At 43.0% G+C, this 18,535-nt stretch overlaps 1 protein-coding gene across 1 annotated transcript in view; it reads right to left on the bottom strand.

The window, feature by feature from the left end:
- LOC308646042 (uncharacterized protein) overlaps positions 1 to 18,535 on the bottom strand; it is a 116,277-nt gene that overhangs the window by 92,010 nt on the left and 5,732 nt on the right. The window contains exon 3 of the mRNA XM_081288565.1: positions 8,302 to 8,391. The gene's annotated coding sequence lies outside the window, so the exon portion shown is untranslated. The remainder of the gene's footprint in view (positions 1 to 8,301; positions 8,392 to 18,535) is intronic.

Raw genomic sequence — 18,535 nt, 5'->3', positions numbered from 1 at the left:
TAATACCCTATTTAAGACTTTCTCAGATCTTAAAGTTAGCAAAGTGCATGCATGTAGCTACAAAATGCTTTTTTTCTGTGTAAAGAACAGTGTAGAACAGAGAATATTCAAATAACATCCCTATAAACAGTAGTCTTAATGTCAGCCCAGTTGGAGCCAAGACTCTGAGGTCCTTCAAACCCATCAGGAAGAATCGATCTTCCAAGGAAGGGTTTGGGGAAAGACGTCCCTTCATTGGTTAGGCTCTTTCCAACCAGCAGGAGAACACACAACCATATTCAGAGAAGGTTTAGGAGAAACAGCGACCCCAGATGGATGTGCCCAGCTCAGTGGCTTGTGTTTCATGCCTACGAGGAAAAGTGTTCCATGTCTGCAGCAAGATGGCCCAGTGAGTAATCAGCAAGGGCTAAATGGCCTCTAGTACATCCCATCAATTCTAATTATTTTTTCTTGGTAGTCCTGCATTTCTACCATGCATTTTTTCTTTTGGTGATAATCAAACTTATGTCATATTCAGACAGGAAATTCTCAGGCTACATCTTTAATGATGAGTGGTAAAGAAAGGGACCTGCTCCAGTTGCGTTGTTCCCTCTCGGCCCTCAGCTTATTCATTTTCTACTTTTGGGTTGTCATTCCCAATTGTCCTTGATGTAATGAAAACATGTTACTTTTAAAAAATACCTGAATGCAGATCAACATCATCCTTAATATGCCAATGTTTTGGTTTGGATGTAAGGTGTCCCCCAAAAGCTCATGTATGGGACAATGCAAGAAGGAGAAATGATTGAGTTATGAAAGCCTTAACCCAATAAGTGAATTAATCACCTGGTGGGATTCACTGAGTGGTAACTGAAAGTGGACAGGGTGTGGCTGGAGGAGGTGGGTCACTGGGGGCATGTCTTTGGCTATTTATTTTGTATCTGGTGAGTGGAGTGTCTTCTCTCTCTCTCTCTCTCTCTCTCTCTCTCTCTCTCTCTCTCTCTCTCTCTCTGCTTTCTGATCATGATGTGAGCTGGTTCCTTCCACCACACTCTTCTGCCACGACGTTCTGCCTCACCTTGAACCCTCAGGAATGTATCCCGCTGTCTATGGATTGAGACCTCTGAAACGATGAGACCTCAAATAAACTTTTCCTCCTCTAAAATTTTTCTGATCAGGTCCTTAGTCACTGCTGACATCTATTATTTCATTATATCATGATATTCTGAGTATAATTATTACTACAGATACTCTGAAAAAATAGTTCACCGAGGTCAGTTTCTGCATTTAAATAAAATCCATGTTAGGTGGTCCTAGACCAATCATAGATACATGCTAGAGTGTAGTACTTGCAGTTGAGACTTTCCTCACTCTGAAACCAGCTTGCTACAGGATAGGAGGACAAGTTTCTATTATTTCATGAGGACATTGTTTAGAGCAGAGTTAATTTTACCTAATTTAAGTGTCCCATGATGGCTATTGCAATACTAGCAGTTTCTTCATTCCCATCTTTGTGTCTTCCGGTTCCAGAGAGAATGACCTTTCCCATGTAAGTGAACAGCCTGGTCCATCTGTCCATCTTTCAGTAACATGAAAGACCAACGAATATTTGTCAGCTGCAAGGCAGGCCCAATCACAGGCTCTGTCATCCTCAGGTAGTTGAAATAGCCTGTTAGGGCCATCCTGAGTTTGGCTGAGGTGACCAGGCCTTCATCCTCCCACATAGGTCTGTGCATGAGCTGCACATGAGAGCGGCCATGACCTTGGGCAGAATGAGGCAATGCCTCAAGAGCATGACAGCTGAAAGCTATCTGCTGATGGTGCTCCCAGGAGGTCTGGGTGGTGCAACACTGAGTCCACCACAAATACACAGGCCTGTCAGGAAAACCATAGGAGTGTGGAGGACACCATAACACATTACAATGGCAACAGGAGAGAGGAGAGTGCTGGTATCCACAGGGATACCCAAGTCACTTACCGTACACACTGGGGGTAAGGGAAGCTCCTCCAGAGTCTTGTGGAACTGGGCTGTAAAGGGTGCAGACGGAGCATCTGCAGCAATTGTACATGCAGAGAGGAATACACGTGCAAAGGGGCAGAGTGTAAGAGCTCTGATGGTAGGCAGAGATGAGGCTGAAGGGGAAGTGCAGGCCAGACGCTGTCTGCCATGCTGAAGATTAGGACTGTCAGTCTGGAGCCACTCAAGGATTCCAAGCAGGGTGGTGGCATAAGACTCTAATAGTTGCAGTGTGCTGTATAAATTGTAGGGGAAACCTAGTAATTTGAGTGTTGTAGTGACTTGGATCAAAGATGATTGTGATTTGTGGGGAAGGAAAGATGAAGAGAATCAGATAACAGACTGGATGTGAGAAGTGTAGATGAGGGAGAGGTCAGGATGACGGCCAGAGATCTCGATGGAAGATTAGGGCATCGCTGAGGTGAGGGAAATTTTCAGGGGGAAAGGTGGGGAAGAACGGCGTCTTTTGGATGCATGAAGTTTGGACATCTTTCAGCTGTCCACAAAGCAGCTGCCTTGTGTGTCTGAAGCTCAGGAGTGGTTCCTTCAGTAAAGATGCAGGATGAGGAGCCACCAGTATCTATTTGAGAAAAGAGGTCCCAGGCATGGATGGATTCTCCTATAGACATAGATAAACAGTCAGAAAACCCAGAGGCCTAGAATTACTAGAACTATAAGGAACATTGATGTTGAAAAACCTGGTTGTAGGGAGAGGAGAAAAGAAAAACTTGGGAATGTTCAGAGGAAAACTGAAAAGGTTTAGGATAACACAAGCCCAGAGAAGAAAGTAATAATTAAGGAAGGCTGGTAAACCATACTAGGGTTTGTGGGGGATCAACAACTGTTTCCTGTTTTCCCTAATTGCATTCTGGCTTGACTAAGAGGTAATAAGGGAGTAGGTGCTTGGAGAATGGCTTACCACCTTCATTACTGATAAGGCTGACAACAGGCTGTGGCTTAGGCGTGTGGTAGTAATGAACTCCCCAATACTGAATCCTGCACTCCTCACCTTCCCAGGCACAGGCAGGGCTGGACCAGCATAAACCTCCTTGCACAAGGGCAAGAGGGCAGAATGCCAGCTTCCCATGGCAGCTGCTCTCAAAAGGAAAAGAGGGAGGCGTCAGACTGTGCCTGTCCAGTTCCTCCTCTGAAAATCACCAAGGAGGTAAATTAACCCACATGGATGCAAACATCAGGATTGGGACAGAAGCATTCCTCACCTCCCCCATTCACACACATGCAATAAGGACTAGGAAGAGTCCGTTGGGTGATGCTGGTGCTGAGGAGCTCTTGGAGTGTTGGGGAGGACAGCCAGACTACAGCGGAGAAAACAGGAAGTAAGGAATGGGGACAACCGGGCCTCTGCAACTCTTTCAAGGAGTTTTGTTATGAGAACTATTCCAGTAAGGCAGAGCTGTTGTCTGTGGACTTTAATTTTAATAATGCTTATTAGGAAAATCCAGACTTGTGGAGCTGAAATAAGGTCCTGATGAACTTTCTAGGGAAAGACACAAGAAATCAAGTCAGGAAAATGTGTTTTTTGGTGTCAGAAGACTCACAAGAAATCCACCTGGATCAGATCATGGAAAGTTGAAGATGAACAAGCATCAGAGAAAATAATAATGGGGCATCTGTATTTCTTCTCAGGATGGTTCATTGTGCCAGATTTGTGATGTGGACAAAGAGACACAGGGGCCTTCAGAAAGAATTTTAACAACAACAATGAAAAAAGAGCAAATCAGAAGACACTTAATTGGGGAACAAATATTAATCAAAAGGCCATGCTAACCAATAAACCACAAATGTCAGTGGCTTAATAAAAGTGAAATGATATTTTACTTGTGTTATGTTCTATTGTAGGTTGGGCAATTCTTCTTCAACCTGTAGCTTCACACTACGACATGTGACCCACAAGACTGAAGTGAATCGGGAAGGGAGCACAGAGTCACTCTTCGGAGTGTACCGATCCCAGTGGACAGAATGCAGTCCCATGGCTACACCTGACTGCATAAGTCTGGGAATTGTACTCTATGGGCTTTGAAGAGGAGCACAGTAGACACTGGTGAGCATCAGCAAAAACTGCTGTGGTTTGAATCTGAAATGTCCTCCAAAGGCACATGTGTTGAAGGTTTAGTACCTAACTCATGTTGCTTTGGGAGATGATTGTACCTTTAAGAGGTGGGGCCTACTTGGATGAAGTTAGGTCATTGGGACCCCAGCCCTATCCTGTATCTCTTTGCTTTCCTGTTACCATGAGATAAACAGGCCTCCTTTGCCATGAACTTTCCACTATGATGTTCTGTGCCAACACAAGCCCAAAGCAAAGCAACAGTGCCAAGTAACCATGGGCTGAAGCCTCTGAAACTGTGAGCCAAAACAAACCTTTTCTCCTCCTAAGTTAATTATGTGAGCTATTTTATCACAGTAATGGAAAGCTGACTTACACACCACTAAAGAATGAAAATCTCACATAAGGTGATTTTAATGGACCTTGAAGTGTATTTGTTTGTTTTATTGTCCTCACAGGCACACATGTCTAAAGGAATAAATACAAATGGGTATTTTCATCCATAGCATGAAATCATTGGCAGCATAGTGCCTAGAACATGGGCCTAAATAATTATTGATTAGTTTAGTTAATGTCTTGACATTTAACAGAGAGTGAGAAAATAATGAAAGGCTTTTTTTCCCTCCCCCTCCAAAGGTTGAAATATTCTGGTTTTGCTTTCTTCTCATGTTTTTCCACATGCTATATTTTTGGCTGCTGGTTTGGAGGCCATAATCAGGGGTAAGGAAGAGAGATGCTTAGGAAAGCAGAGTAGTTCCGCCTGTTTAAAACTGGCCATTAAAAAGTCTTTGCTCTTTCTTTTCTTTTCAGAGGGGAACATTTGGAAAGGAACATGGCCTGACGGAGTGTCCAACCAGATGGGCATGGTTTCCCAGGCTCTGGAAAGGGCCTCAAAGGTTCCAAAAACCTCCTAAGTGCCCACTAATGTGGGAAACCTCTAAAACACTCTGTTGCAGAAATGGAGGAAAATAATTGAAGAAAAGGTTTCAATCCTTTTGCAGGAGGCAACAGCTTATCTAACATTCCTGCTCAAAAGTGAATGATAAAAATCAAGTTTGCAATTAATTAATTCAGCAGATGTTTATTAAACATTTTGTCTATCTGTTAAGCATTGAACCAGATACAGTGGATGATATGAAAAATGAATGTGCTAGTCCCAGTTTGTAAGGAGCTAGTTGGAGTTATTTAAATAAATATCTTAGTAGATTATAAGAGGAAATGATTCTGAATAGATGAGAGAAGTAATATGGAGTGGGAAGGAGGGATGCTCAACCTCAGACCACAAAGAGCAAAGGCCCTGTGGTGAGCACAGTTCTGTCAGAAGACTTTGGAATAGTGGGTGCTCTCTGGCTGTTACACTAACCCTGCATGCATCGGCGGCTGAGGTCTTGTCCTGCCTGGGTCATGGCACTCCAGGGACATTCCTCCTAGATGCTACACCAGGTATGGATAAAGGCCTTGGAACTGTGGGGCCCCTGGGACATCCCAGCAAACTCCAGAATGTGGATTCGAATGAAGGCCTGGGCCAGAGGTGTAGCTCAATGGTAGTGCTCTTGCCTAGCATGCGCAAGGCCCTGGATTCGATCCCTACCACTGCAGAAATAATAACAATAATAATTAATTAAATAAAGACCTCAGGATATTCTGAGATTAGCAAGATGGACATTTAATATCACACTAAGAGTCTGAAGATTGTTCTTAAGGGCAGAGAGTGAGTCAAAGTTTTGGGAGAAAGAGTGGCACAATTCAATCTGTCCTTCTGACCAAAAGAAGAATGGATTAGGGGTAGACCTGAAGTATGCAGAAGATCTGAAAGAACAGCTCTTTCCTGAGAGGCAGACACCTTCCAACCTACCCGCAAGTGATCTCCCCCATATTTTCCTAGTCCCGGGTACCTGCAGAGAAAAGAGTCTTCACATGATCACAAATATTCCACTTTGACTGTCTGGATAACTCACTCCTATATACAATGCAGTATCCCAAGTTCTTACAAAGCAGGCCTGTACCCCAAATAATTGGAGGAGTTCCAGAAGGTCTCACAGGTGTGTGCCCCCTCCCACTAGGCCCCACAGGTCCTGCCTCTCTCTAGTACACCCATCCACTTGCTCCCAAGTTCCCTCTTGAAGCTCCACTTCTTGAGCAAACAGCCCAAACCCTCAGAGGCAATGCTAGCTGTGGGGTCTAGGAGAGTGAGAACAGATGACAGCCCTCCTTTGCATGAAGGAATTCTCTACCCACATGTTACTTGAATCTTAATGTGTAACAGATCCTAATGTGACCAGATCCTTCAGTTTTTATTTATATTGACCCCCCCCTCTCTCTCACTCTCCCTCCCTCCCTCCCTCCCCCATATATATATTTTTTAAACTAGGAACTGAACCTAGGGGCTTTTTACTGCTGACCTATATCCTTAGTTCTTTTATTTTAGATTTTGAGACAGGGTCTCACTAAGCTGCTAAGGCTGGCCTCAAACTTGAGATCCTCCTGCCTCTACCTCCCAAGTCACTGGGATTGCAGGACTTTGCCCCACCATGCCCAGCCTCCTTCAGATCTAGTCTTGCATGCAGGGGGTTGGACTGGAGCTCAGTCTCTTCAAATCTTAGTTCTCTGCCTGTTTTATTTCGGTCTGGCCTCATCAAACTTGGAACTCTCTCCCCTGTGGAGGAGTTCTGGTCCCTCAGGCCAGCTCTCCTCACAGGCCACCCCATGGATTGTCAGAAACACCTGAGCAGTGGGCACAGCTTGAGTTTCCTTCTCAGGTGGTTCATAAAAGCTTAAGGTGATCAATGGTTCACAAGTTATACCTGGACAAGGGTAAGCCCCCACTGAGCTGAAACCACATCATATGCTACCTCATGATGAGCATGACATTTCTCGTGTCAAGGACCTCTAGGGGCTGGGTATGTAGCTCACAGGTAGAGTGCACCAAGCGAGAGGCTCTGGGTTCTATCCTCAGATCTGCCCCCTGCCAACGGATCTTTAGGTAATACCTGTAGAATAAGGGTGTTGAATTTGTAATGCCTCTCAGCTAGAGGGTTCTTAATTCTAAGACAAATTAGAAGGCTACCACCACGGTCTAAACATTGATGATGAGTACTTAGGGAAACATCAGAGAAAATGAAGGGAGGGTAGTGTTCATGGAGTAATAATAAAGACCAATTTCATGGAAACTTTGCTGTGTGAAGGGTGGACCACATTCAGATATTTACATACCTTGTCTAACTGAACTTCAGAACAACTGGGTGATATAGGAAATGCTGTTGTGGCACGGGGTGTTCTGACACTGAGCTACATCCCCAGCCCTTTTTATTTTTTATTTTGAGACAGGATCTTGAGGAGGTTGGCCTAGAACTTGACGTCTTCCTGCCCTCAGCTTCCAGAGTCTCTGGGATCACAGGCCTGCACCACCATGCCTGGGATCCTTGTTTTACAAATAAGGAAATGGAAGTCGAGCTTCCTATGTTTATACAGATACGGTAGCTAGGTTGGAATCTTAACCTGACTCTGATCCTAGAGCCATACTTAGTTACTATGCTACACAGCCTTTCATAATATTGATAGAAATGGAAAGCACTGGATCAATGAAAGACAAGGTAGGTTCATGGTACAAAGGAAGTCAGTTAACATACTATAGAAATTATCCTGAAAGGAAGATCAGAAAGGAAGGAAACTCACCTGGAGTCTGGCTTTCCCTCACTCACAGCTGAGTCCAATTGGTGTGGGTGTGCATGTCTATCTATCTGTCCACATATCTTTTACCCCCTCACACCCATGCATTCATCCATTTATGTTTCTATCTATCCCCAAGCTTCTTCGGAAAATAACTCAAGGAAACTTAAATAAATAGGGAAGGAAAAACTCTTGAAAATAAAGATAAAAGAATAAAAGCTGCATAACAAAGAGGAATTTTTTGTAAAACTGGTGCAAATAAGCACAGAACTTCATTTCTGAGCATCTTGACTTCCAAGGTATAAAAAGAAACACCGTGAGTTACAGTTCACATTAGCTTAGGAAAGGAAGCACGACCATCTGTCAGCAGAGACAAACTTTCATACTACCAAAATCTAAAACAGTGAACACACGGGTTTTATTTATTAAAATAAATAACATAAGGCCAGTATCTTCAAAAGCAGATGAATCCCAATAAAGGCAGTATGCATAACATGAAATTTTCATTAAAGGATTCCAGGGTAATATCATCTGAAAATGGTCTGTCTGTGGTGGTTTCTAGACTTACACATTAAGGAAATCCAGCCATATGACCTTCTACTCCTCTGTAGTTCAATACAGTCTCACCTTCATCTTAGTACTGGCTTCTTCATTTTGCCTAGAGGGAAACAAAACAAACAAACAACAAAAACAGAAGGGGATGCCAATTAGATACCTTCATAGAATGTGGAAGAGTCAGGAAGGCAAGACCACAGGCACCCAAGAAGATGTCACCAATGTGGTGACTGCCATGCCAGGAGTGAGAGACAGAAAGAATATGGCTTTTAAATGGCTTCAAATACTAGCCCACCACCTTAGAAAAAAAATCACAATGATACATTTCAGGTAACAAGACTTTTGTTCTTTCCTTGCATCTCCACAGCTATGAAGAGCTGAGCAGAGGAGAGACTTGCTGAAAGAACACAACCAGAGCTTCCCTCTACAGGTAGGAGGTGTCTACCTGAGTTTTGACTCAGGGAAGGGTCTTTGCATCTTGGAGCAAAATTGAAGGAAGGTAGAAGTGACATCTCTTACCACCTTGAAAAACACAGGTTGCCGGCTAGCCAGTGAAGGATGTTGCAACCTGAGAGGCTGTTTGCTTATAGGGAAGGAGACATGTTATCCAGGCACCCTTGACCTACTCACAGAACCCTAGATCAACAGCAAGTGTTAGAAGCTCTTCTTGAACCATGATAGTTAACTCAATCCACATTCTTTGGGGTTCCTCTTTGTGAGATGTTGCAAGTTTCTGGTTGTCACCACTATTTTTCCTCCTGGAGTTTCTGGGTTTGAAAACCATACTTCCAGCCATTGGAGGACAATGTAGATGCCTGCTTTCTCCTCTGCAGGAAGATTCAAGTGTGAGTATCTGGGCACCTGCCAGCCATCCTTTCTTTGCATTGCTAATGTCATTGGCCTAGTCAGATCTTTATAACTAGACTAGTGCTCTACAACCTTGTTAGTGTCATGGCACACACAAAAAATAACATCATTCACTTTGTGTAATGGGGTTACAGGGCTGGAGGAAAATGGCTTGGCTCCACCCAGGCCCTAGAAGGCCGCAGAGGTGGGCACAAGCATCCAAAAATTGACATACTTGTAACCCAGTCTGGGTGCACCCACTGGAAGCTCTGATCTGGAACACGGAAATAGATGCTTAATTTTGTCCTGTTTCTGTTCCCTTCCTTTGGTTCACATTGTACATATTGGCTAGGTTAATTTTCCCCAATTCAGCAATTTTCATTATGTTACTTTGCTGCTCACATCATGAGCTTCGGCTGCCCATCACCTGTTGGAGTTTTGTTTGGTTTTGTTTTTAATTCCTTTTAATTGTTGATGGACCTTTATTTATTTATATGTGGTGCTGAGAATCAAAACCAGTGCCTCACACATGCTAGCCAAGTGCTCTACTACTGAACCACAACACCAGCCCCACCTGTCGGAGTTTTGATGTCCTTGACCTGGCAGTCAAGGGTTGCCACGGCGTCGCCTCTGGTTGTTTTCCAGGATTATGTGGCACAGGCCCTGAAGTCACCACTTTCTCCCATGTGTGCCTTTATCACGCCACTCTTTTGCCTAGTCTGCTCTTCATGTTGTCCTTCCCATCTGCCCTTCAAGATCTAGATCAAATCACATCACCTCCATGACACCATCCCATAACAGGGTTTTCAAAGGTAATTAACTAGGTTTTTGTTTTAATCTCTTTTCCAGTTTTATGGTCCAATGTTCTCCAAGTCCCTCCCTGTGTCTCAACAGCTCAAGGAGAAGAAAGGTTTAAACCAACCGTCCAATAAATTCAGAGGATCCCATAGTATGTCTTTCCCTCCTGAGATGCAAAGCATACATCTGTCTAAAAGAATTTATTAACTTTGTTTTAACCTTGAGTTATTCAAACTTATTTCAGCATGGAACTTTCGAACAATAACACTTATTAACTTCCCATGGGATTTGTTCTATAAAGTAGACTTTAGGAAACATAGCTGAGATCTTCCAGATCATATTCAAATAGACTCTAGTCTCAAATTTAGCTTGCACTTTTACATTACAAGGTAGAAAAAGCTAATTAAACCTGATCACAAAACTAGATAATCTGAACTTCCTATAAATAATCTCTTTTCCAGCAATGCTCAGTACCGAACAAAAAAAGACATAACAGTGGTACCTCTCAACTGTATAAGATCTTAGATTCAGCTCTGTGTTTGGAACTACAGCAGAAGTTTTCTAGGATAAATTTGAGTTTGCTAGCATAAGTTTGCTAGGATAAATTCAAGAATAGTACTACTACTACTACTAATAGTAGTAGTACTACCAGTAGTAGTAGTAATAGTTGATAATGAGCACCTAAACCAGGGGCAGTGGCACACACCTGTAATCCCAGTGACACAGGAGGCTGAGACTGGAGGATCGCAAGTTCAAAGCCAGCCTCAGAAAAAGCAAGGCACTAAGCAACTCAGTGAGACCCTGTCTTTAAATAAAATACGAAATTGGGCTGGGGATGTGGATTAGTGCTTGAGTATCCCCGAGTTCAATCCCTGGTACTCTGCCCCCCCCCCAAAATGATCACCTCAAAAAAACAGCAATTGAAAGTGCTTTTTGTGTGTTTTAAATCTTTATAACAGCACTATCAGGTATGCTCTATTTTTAATCTCTATTTTATAGGTGAGGAAACTGAGACACAAAGAGATGAAGTTTCTTTCCCAGTTCACATGTCTATGGAAATAGCAGAATATTTCAAATCTAGGCCCTTGATCACCAAAGTCTTGCTCTTGATTCTGTTATGCTGCTCCTCAAGGAAATCAAAGTTCTTCACTCCCTTGCATAGGGAAGACGTTTTAGAGGTGCATCAGTCAAATGACAGCAACAGATTGATTAGATGCCTTCTTTATGCAGCTCTGCCTAAATATCTACTGATGTCTATGCTCAGAAGTCTAGTTTCCCTTTATTCCATGTGGGTAGTTTTGTCTCCATAGTTCATTTTAAAGATCATATTGTACTTATTGTTTGTACTGTGAGTCTTGGCCTTTGAATAGAAGCAAATAAAAATTCTGACCTAGGAACTCTTCCCTTGTCACTCCACTGCAAAAGAAGTTTCTCCTTTCTATGAACTCCTTTGGCCTTTATTGTGTCTTCTATGTATTTGAACATATATTCTGTTTTGAAATCATAATTGTCTTGCCAAGTGACTGGGTCTTATCTTTCTAACCGGGTCTGCTCACTTAGTATTCCTTGCACTGTAATGCTCAGAGTACTTGAAGGTCCGTTGGCTGATTTGTGACTTCCAAGTTCTGGAGCATTTCATAATTACATCATATGAACTCCTTTGGTCCAGCAGATTCATCTCTGCCTTCCTTTACCCTGCTGGTCCTCAGGGGGCTGACCCATGGGGATTCATCCATGGGCCCGGATGCTTTCTGGTCTCTGGTTTGATGCAGTCATCAGAAAGGAACAGCAGAGACGCAAGGTAGGGAGGAGAGAGAGGCTGGTACTCATCCTCCTAACTTCCTCCTTGTTAGTTACGGGTTGTCATGACTAAGCCACTGTACCCAGAAATTGGGTCAAGAACCATTTTAAGAGCCATTTATTAGCCTCATACTCCACAATCACTAGGAATTCCCACTCTTCTCTTGTTTTGTCTCCTGTCCTTTTGCAACTTCTTGGGCACTTGACTGAAGAGTGAATGTCACCCCCAGCCACATGCCCTACATAAAACAAGTGCCACATGCCTCTCCTTTAGGAAAGTAGGTAAGGCATCCCTAGGCCCTGGCTACTTGAGGGGCAGTACCATGTGTTTCAGTCAATCAAGGACAGCACCTGCCATGAGAGATTCCCAACTGGCCCCAGTTGGCCCGCAGTTGAGGACAGTGAGGTTCAAATTAGATTCCCAAAGCTCGTGGTTGGTGGTACATTTTGCCTACTAGGAGGAATTTTGTATGAGGGCCTGTCTTATTACAGTAGCCTGCTTCTGAACAGTCTGACCTTTTTTAAAAATATATTTATTTTTTAGTTGTAGTTGTCAATACCTTTATTTTACTTATTTATTTTTATGTGGTGCTGAGGATTGAGCCCAGGGCCCCACACATGCTAGGCTAGTGCTCTACTGCTGAGCCACAACTGCAGCCCCAAGTTTCACCTTTTTATCATTTACATTAGGGTCTGAGAATTTCCTGAGATCCCCTGACATTCTATTGCCTGTGTTGAATTAGCTACAGCCATTCTCAGCTAGATTGGATTTTTATTTATGCTTAAACAGCTCTATTGAGATATAACCACATAACATACAATTCACCCATATGAAGTGTACCATTTAATGATTTTAGGATAACCTCAAGGTTGTACAACCCTCACCACAATCTAATTTTAGAACATTCTCATCTTCTCACAAAGAAGCCCTATACATATTTAGAGTTATTTTCCTTTCCTTCCTCTTTAGCCCTTGGCAATCACTAATCTACTTTCTGTCTCCATGAATTTACCTATTCTGAACATTTCATATAAATGGAATCACTCAGTATTTGTCCTTTGTGTCTGGCTTTTTTCACTTAGTTTAATGTTTTTGTGGCATATTCATGTTATAGAACATATCAGTGCTCTGTTGCTTTTCATGATTGAGTAATATTCCATTGTATAGATAGAAAGCATTTTCTTTATCCATTCATCGGTTGATGAACATTTGGGTTGTTTCTACTTTTTGGCTCTTGTGAGCAACACTGCTAAGAACATTTGTTTGTACATTTTTGTGGGGACATGTTTTTGTTTTCCTTGGATGTATACCTAGGAGTAAAGTAGCTAGTTCATATGGTAACTTCCAAATTGTTCTTTAAAGCTGCACTGTTTTATGTTCCCACCAGAAATGAATGAGGGTTCCAGTTTCTCTATATCCTTGTCATTGTCTGTCTTTTTATTGTAGCCATTCTAGTTAGTATAAAGCGGTTTCTCATTGTCATCTTGTTTGCATTTTCCTGGTGGTTAATGTGATCGCACATCTTTTCATGTGCTTATTGGTTTTTTTGTATCCAGTCTTTATGTCCACAATTCCCTCTCCAAAACTTTAGCAGGCAGTTGGGCATGGTGGTATACATCTGTAATCCCAGTGACTCAGGAAGCTGGGGCAGGAGGATCACAAGTTCAAGGCCAGCCTCAGCAACTTAGCAAGGCCCCATGCAACTTAGTGATATCCTGTCTCAAAATTAAAAATAAAAATGACTGGGATGTGACTCAGTGGTAGAGCATGCCTTGGTTCAATCCTCAACACCTAAAGGAAAACCAAAAAAAAAAAAAAAAAAACCAAACAACAAGAACAACAACAAAAAACCTGAGGAGTCAGATGGAGTTCAGAATTCTGAACTTTCTGAAGTTCATTTAAATTACAAGTTTTCTCAGATATGGAAAGGTAGCATAATTTGTATCCTCTAAAATGTTTAATATTCTCAGTAGCATCCCACAATCACACTCTTCAATATTTCTGCTGCAAAAATACAATGATTGGACCTAGATGGGATTAAAATATATGATCTTATGTGATGTCAAGTCATTTTTTGCCCCCCCAAAAACACTTGTTTTCCAGAACTTTTGGATTTTGGAATTACAAAGGAAGGACCAAGCCTCTGTACATGTCCTTGGGTTCCAGCTAGGTCAGTGAGATAGTCATCATCTGGATGTGCCATCGCTTGCTCCATGACCCCTATGAGCACTCTTCTCTTTAGCATGGCCCCTTAGGAATGCTCCTCAGAGTACAGCAGGGAGCAGAGTCCAAGGACAGAGCCCTAGGTCACATCTCCTCCCTGACCTGATTTTTCTGTTGCCCCATGCTGGACTAAAGAGGCATTCTCAACATAGCACCACATTGCCTCAGGATGGTTGGGGTTACCTTGCTTCTCCAGAGACAGAGGGGCAGTCAGCGAGATCTTCAAGAGAAGGGTATGGAGAGGTCATGATACCTAGTGCAGGGGTAGGTACTAATCCCTGCACACATATCCAGATATCTCCATTGCATTTTCCAGACTCCAACTCTAGCTGTAGAGAATGGGGAGGGTTAAATCTGGCAAATCAACAAGAGGTTAGGGCTAAGGGTCATTGAAATGCTTGGTCTTCTTCAGCCTCACTGTATCCTTTAAAATGCTATCAGTCTGTGGTCTCCCTACCTGCAGTGGGCCCACGGGGACTTCCTTTAAGAAAACAGATTATAGCTCCTTAGCTATCTTACTGTGAGATATTCTGTCCCAGAATGTGGAGAGGGGCTCTCTGTCCTTCCCCAACTCTGCTCCTAAGCCATGGTTATCTTCTCAGAAAGAGTCTGTTGCTTAGAACTAATCCTATGATTTTCTGAGGTGCTTTGAGCTAGAGACCACCGAGGTGATCTCAGGAAAAGGGAGTTGGTTGTAAAAGCAACCAGTGCACAGTGCAGACAAAGACAGTGAGCAGGTCTCCACTTGCTCCTTTCTGCTCTGGCCCGTCCACCTGCTGCCCAGGTGCCCATTCCTTGCTCCTTACTCCATGTTTTTAATTCAAATAAGAATGTTCAATCTGGCTTGCCTTTTGATGTTCTTACTCTCCAGGAAGGGAGGTAGAGATGGAGGAGGGGCAGATGGGGGTTCCATGAAATAACTAACAACTCTTACAAGTGCTTTCCTCAAAGGCAGGCAAGATTAATTTCTCAATTTTACTTGCCCAGGATCAGGGACTGAAAAATAGTTTTTACTAGGCTTCTTTTCCTCCATGAGAACATCTATCTGACATCTCCAGAAGAAGATAGCCAACAACAATGGTTTTGAAGAGAAATCAACCCTCTGATGATGTTTCCTTATTGCTTTGTGTAGTTCATGATTTTGCCCTGATAAGCAAAAAGTAAACAAAGGTCCCAGGTGCTTTCTAAGAAATGATTCTCCTGTCGTGCCTGTATTCTCTCGCCTCTTTAGGTCCCTGAGACCTGGCAGGTTGGTAGAAGGAGGAGAGAGGCCTGTAGGCAAGCTCTTGCGAGGGAAGGAGTCCTATGGGCTATGGTTGGACACATGGGGTCAACTCTGGAGATGGTCCACAATGTTGGGCCCCATTCTCATGGGTCTCCTTTCCTATTATCTCCAGGTGCGTGGCTTTGCTCTTCCAGCAGTCTCTGCCATAAGGTCCCATTACTGACTGCAGTGGTCCTAAGTCCACGGGCATCTGATGGATTCTTCACTCTGGGAGATGACAGCAGTTAGTTTCTAGTTAAAACCCCACTGCAATCATTTGCAAAGCTTTTAACAAGCTTTGGCTTCATTTCCTAACGTTCTGAGGAGTCTGCATAATCTACTTTCAAACTAAAAACACTTAGAATCTTTCCACACAAATGATCCACATCTCCCCTCTCATTCAAACTAAAAGGCAGAGTCCTTAGAAAGCATCTAGGTGGTTTAAAGTACTGGGGCTCCTGTACCAAACACATCTCCTATATTCCCCAACACCCAACTACTGGCCCTTCCTGCTCTTGCCTTGGGACCTTGCAGACACTGTTCACTCCCTCCAGTCTCCTCCCCGCTAGCCTCCTCTTTCTAATCTTGCTCCAGTGTCACGTTGCTCATAGTCCTATTCCTCAGACTTCTCTTCCCCTTTTCTGTCTTATTCTATTATGTTGAACTTATTTTCATTTGGCCAGGATGCATTTTACTTGTATTGGCTGACACACCTCACCCTCTCTAGAAAGTAAGCTGTGTGAAGTAAGATTACTGACCTATTTTGTTCACTCTTGTGAACATAGTCCTTGTGATCATAGTCCTTAAAGAGTGTCTGCCACATAGTAGGGGCTCAATATATGTTTACTACATGAATAAATTAAGACTTCTAGAGTAGCTCAAAACTGGACATGGAGTTTTTACATGGTTTCTTGTTTGTTATCAAAGACCTGAAGATTCAGTGAGTAAAATACAAAAATCCTTATCACTCCTGCAAATGAACCAGGGTAGACCTCTTCTCAAATTCGGCACTGGACACAAACAGCAAGACCAGCTCCTTGAGAGAGCATGGTAGAGGCTTTTAATGAGTGTGCCTTCCCCTTCCATTGCTCTTTTCCTTCTTTTATCCTGCATTACTAATGCTTGGCTAATCCCCTAATCTTCTCTATAAGGTAATCAGTGATAAAGCTTTAAGGTGTTAGCACTCCCAGGAGTGTTTATCCTTTAAAGTGAAATCTTGAGGACCACAAAATTTCCAGGATCCAAAGGAAGGAATCTCACCAGGTAAATTTTATTTTATTTATTTATTTATTTATTTTTAATATTTATTTTTTAGTTCTCGGCGGACACAACATCTTTGTTTGTGGTGCTGAGGATGGAACCCGGGCCATAGCATGCATGCATGAGCCACATCCCCAGCCCAGGAGGAAGCCATTTTTTTTTTTTTTTTTTGTGGTGCTGGGGATTGAACCCAGGGCCTTGTGCATGCAAGGCAAGCACTTTGCCAACTGAGCTATATTCCCAGCCCTCACCAGGTAAATTTTAGATCTTGCATATTTTGAGCCAGAGAGGGGGTCAATTTGGAATTCTTTAAATTTGGGGGAGGGAACAGAAAGTCACCAGTTCTAAAAAAAATGAGTCTGGAACATTGATCAATTTGAAGCTAAGGTAGTAAATACAGATACTGTCATTCACCGCAGTCTGGCTGGGCACAATTCAGGAGCCACTTGTCAAAAGAAACGAACTTTATTTTTAGAACACACAGGCCACACCACACAGCTCTTCAGGAAAACCTTCAGAGCCCAACTGCCACCACCGGCTTCCCACAAGCCTCTCAACCTCCCCCACTCCTCCTGCTCTTGAGGCTGATTGGCTGGGTCACATGGGCAGAGACAAAAAAAAGTCCCCCAATGAGCAGCTCCGTGGTCTGAAAGGGCGGGGAAACAGCCCAATGAGCATCACCGCAGAGGAGCCAATCAGTTGGCAGCTAGAAGTTTGCTGGGGCGCTGTGAGCCAATCATCAGCTGGCAGCTGGAAGTTTGCTGGGGCCCCTTCTGCTGTGGCTGTCAACAATCATTTCTCCTACTCTTGTCTAATTTATATACTAGAAATAATAAAATTTTGCAACTTCCAAATTTGAGTTCATTTCTAAGTCAAATTTTTCTGTATTATCCCCCTCCCATATTGCTGAGTTTTCCTGATACTACATCAGGATCTTCATCAACTCCAACCTCAAATGCAGAAAGGCAAAAGTATGGCAGAATTTGTACACACACACACACACAAAAAAAAAAACAACAAAAAAAAAAAAACAACAACTTTCCTCCCATATACCTCAGATGCTTCCAAATTCTACCCCATTTTTGTTGTTATTGTTTTGTTTGTACCAGGAAAAACTGAGCCACATCCTTTTTTATATTTTATTTAGAGACAGGGGCTTGCTGAGTTGCTTGGGGCCTTGCTAAATTGCGGAGGCTGGCTTTGAACTCATGACCCTCTTGCCTCAGCCTCTCAAGCCCCTGAGATTATAGGCATGCACCACCGTGACTAGCCACCTCCTGTTTCTTTCCAAGGTCATCCCACCTACTGCCTCTTCCATTTCCCACCCAGTCTTCTCTGCTTAATATGGATATTCAGAGATATTTCAATGCCTGGGAAAAAGCACTGATGTAAGGGGCCTCCAAGGACTCTTTGCCAATCAATCATCCCTGAAGCCCAGGCAGTAGTTCTTGGGGCCCTGTGTCTGTGAATAGGCCTTTAGAAAGTAGGGCTCTGACTTGGATCTTTCTAGTTTAGTGGTCCCCCCAAATCAATAAAATCCAAGAATCCAGGTTAATTTGGACTCATTTGTCAGTAGACTTAGCATTACCTTGTGGAATAAAATGCTCTGGTCTTTGAGGGTGGGCTCCTCTTCATCCATGTGTCCCTTAATTTGGCTCAGAATCAGTTGGGGAGTTCCAGGGCACTCTTGAGTCGTACCTCCCTCCAGGATTACACAATGTATGGCATAAAAACTGAGCCCCGGGGCCCATGTCTACTCACTTTTTATACTCATCTCCTTGATAAATTGACAAGTCTAGAAAATTCAGGAAGCTTTGTGTTGAGCTCAAATTTAGAGCTAGGATTCCACTATGTTTGGATATGATTTAAGCATGTCCCCCAAAAGTTCTTGTGTTGGAAGCTTGATCTGCAGTGTGACAATGTTGAGAAGTAGTGTGTAGCCTTTAAGAAGGGGTAACTAGTGAAAGGTGGTTAGGTCATTTGGAGGCACTGCGTTTAGAAGTTCTCATGGGATCATGGTTAACTCTCCAAAAAAGGTTGTCATAAAAGAGTAAC

Source organism: Spermophilus citellus (genome assembly GCF_964194105.1).
Source record: "Spermophilus citellus genome assembly, chromosome: 1".
Classification (NCBI taxonomy): Eukaryota; Metazoa; Chordata; class Mammalia; order Rodentia; family Sciuridae; genus Spermophilus; species Spermophilus citellus.
Note: the sequence above shows the minus strand (reverse complement) of the source record. Positions and strands in the feature narration are given on the sequence as shown.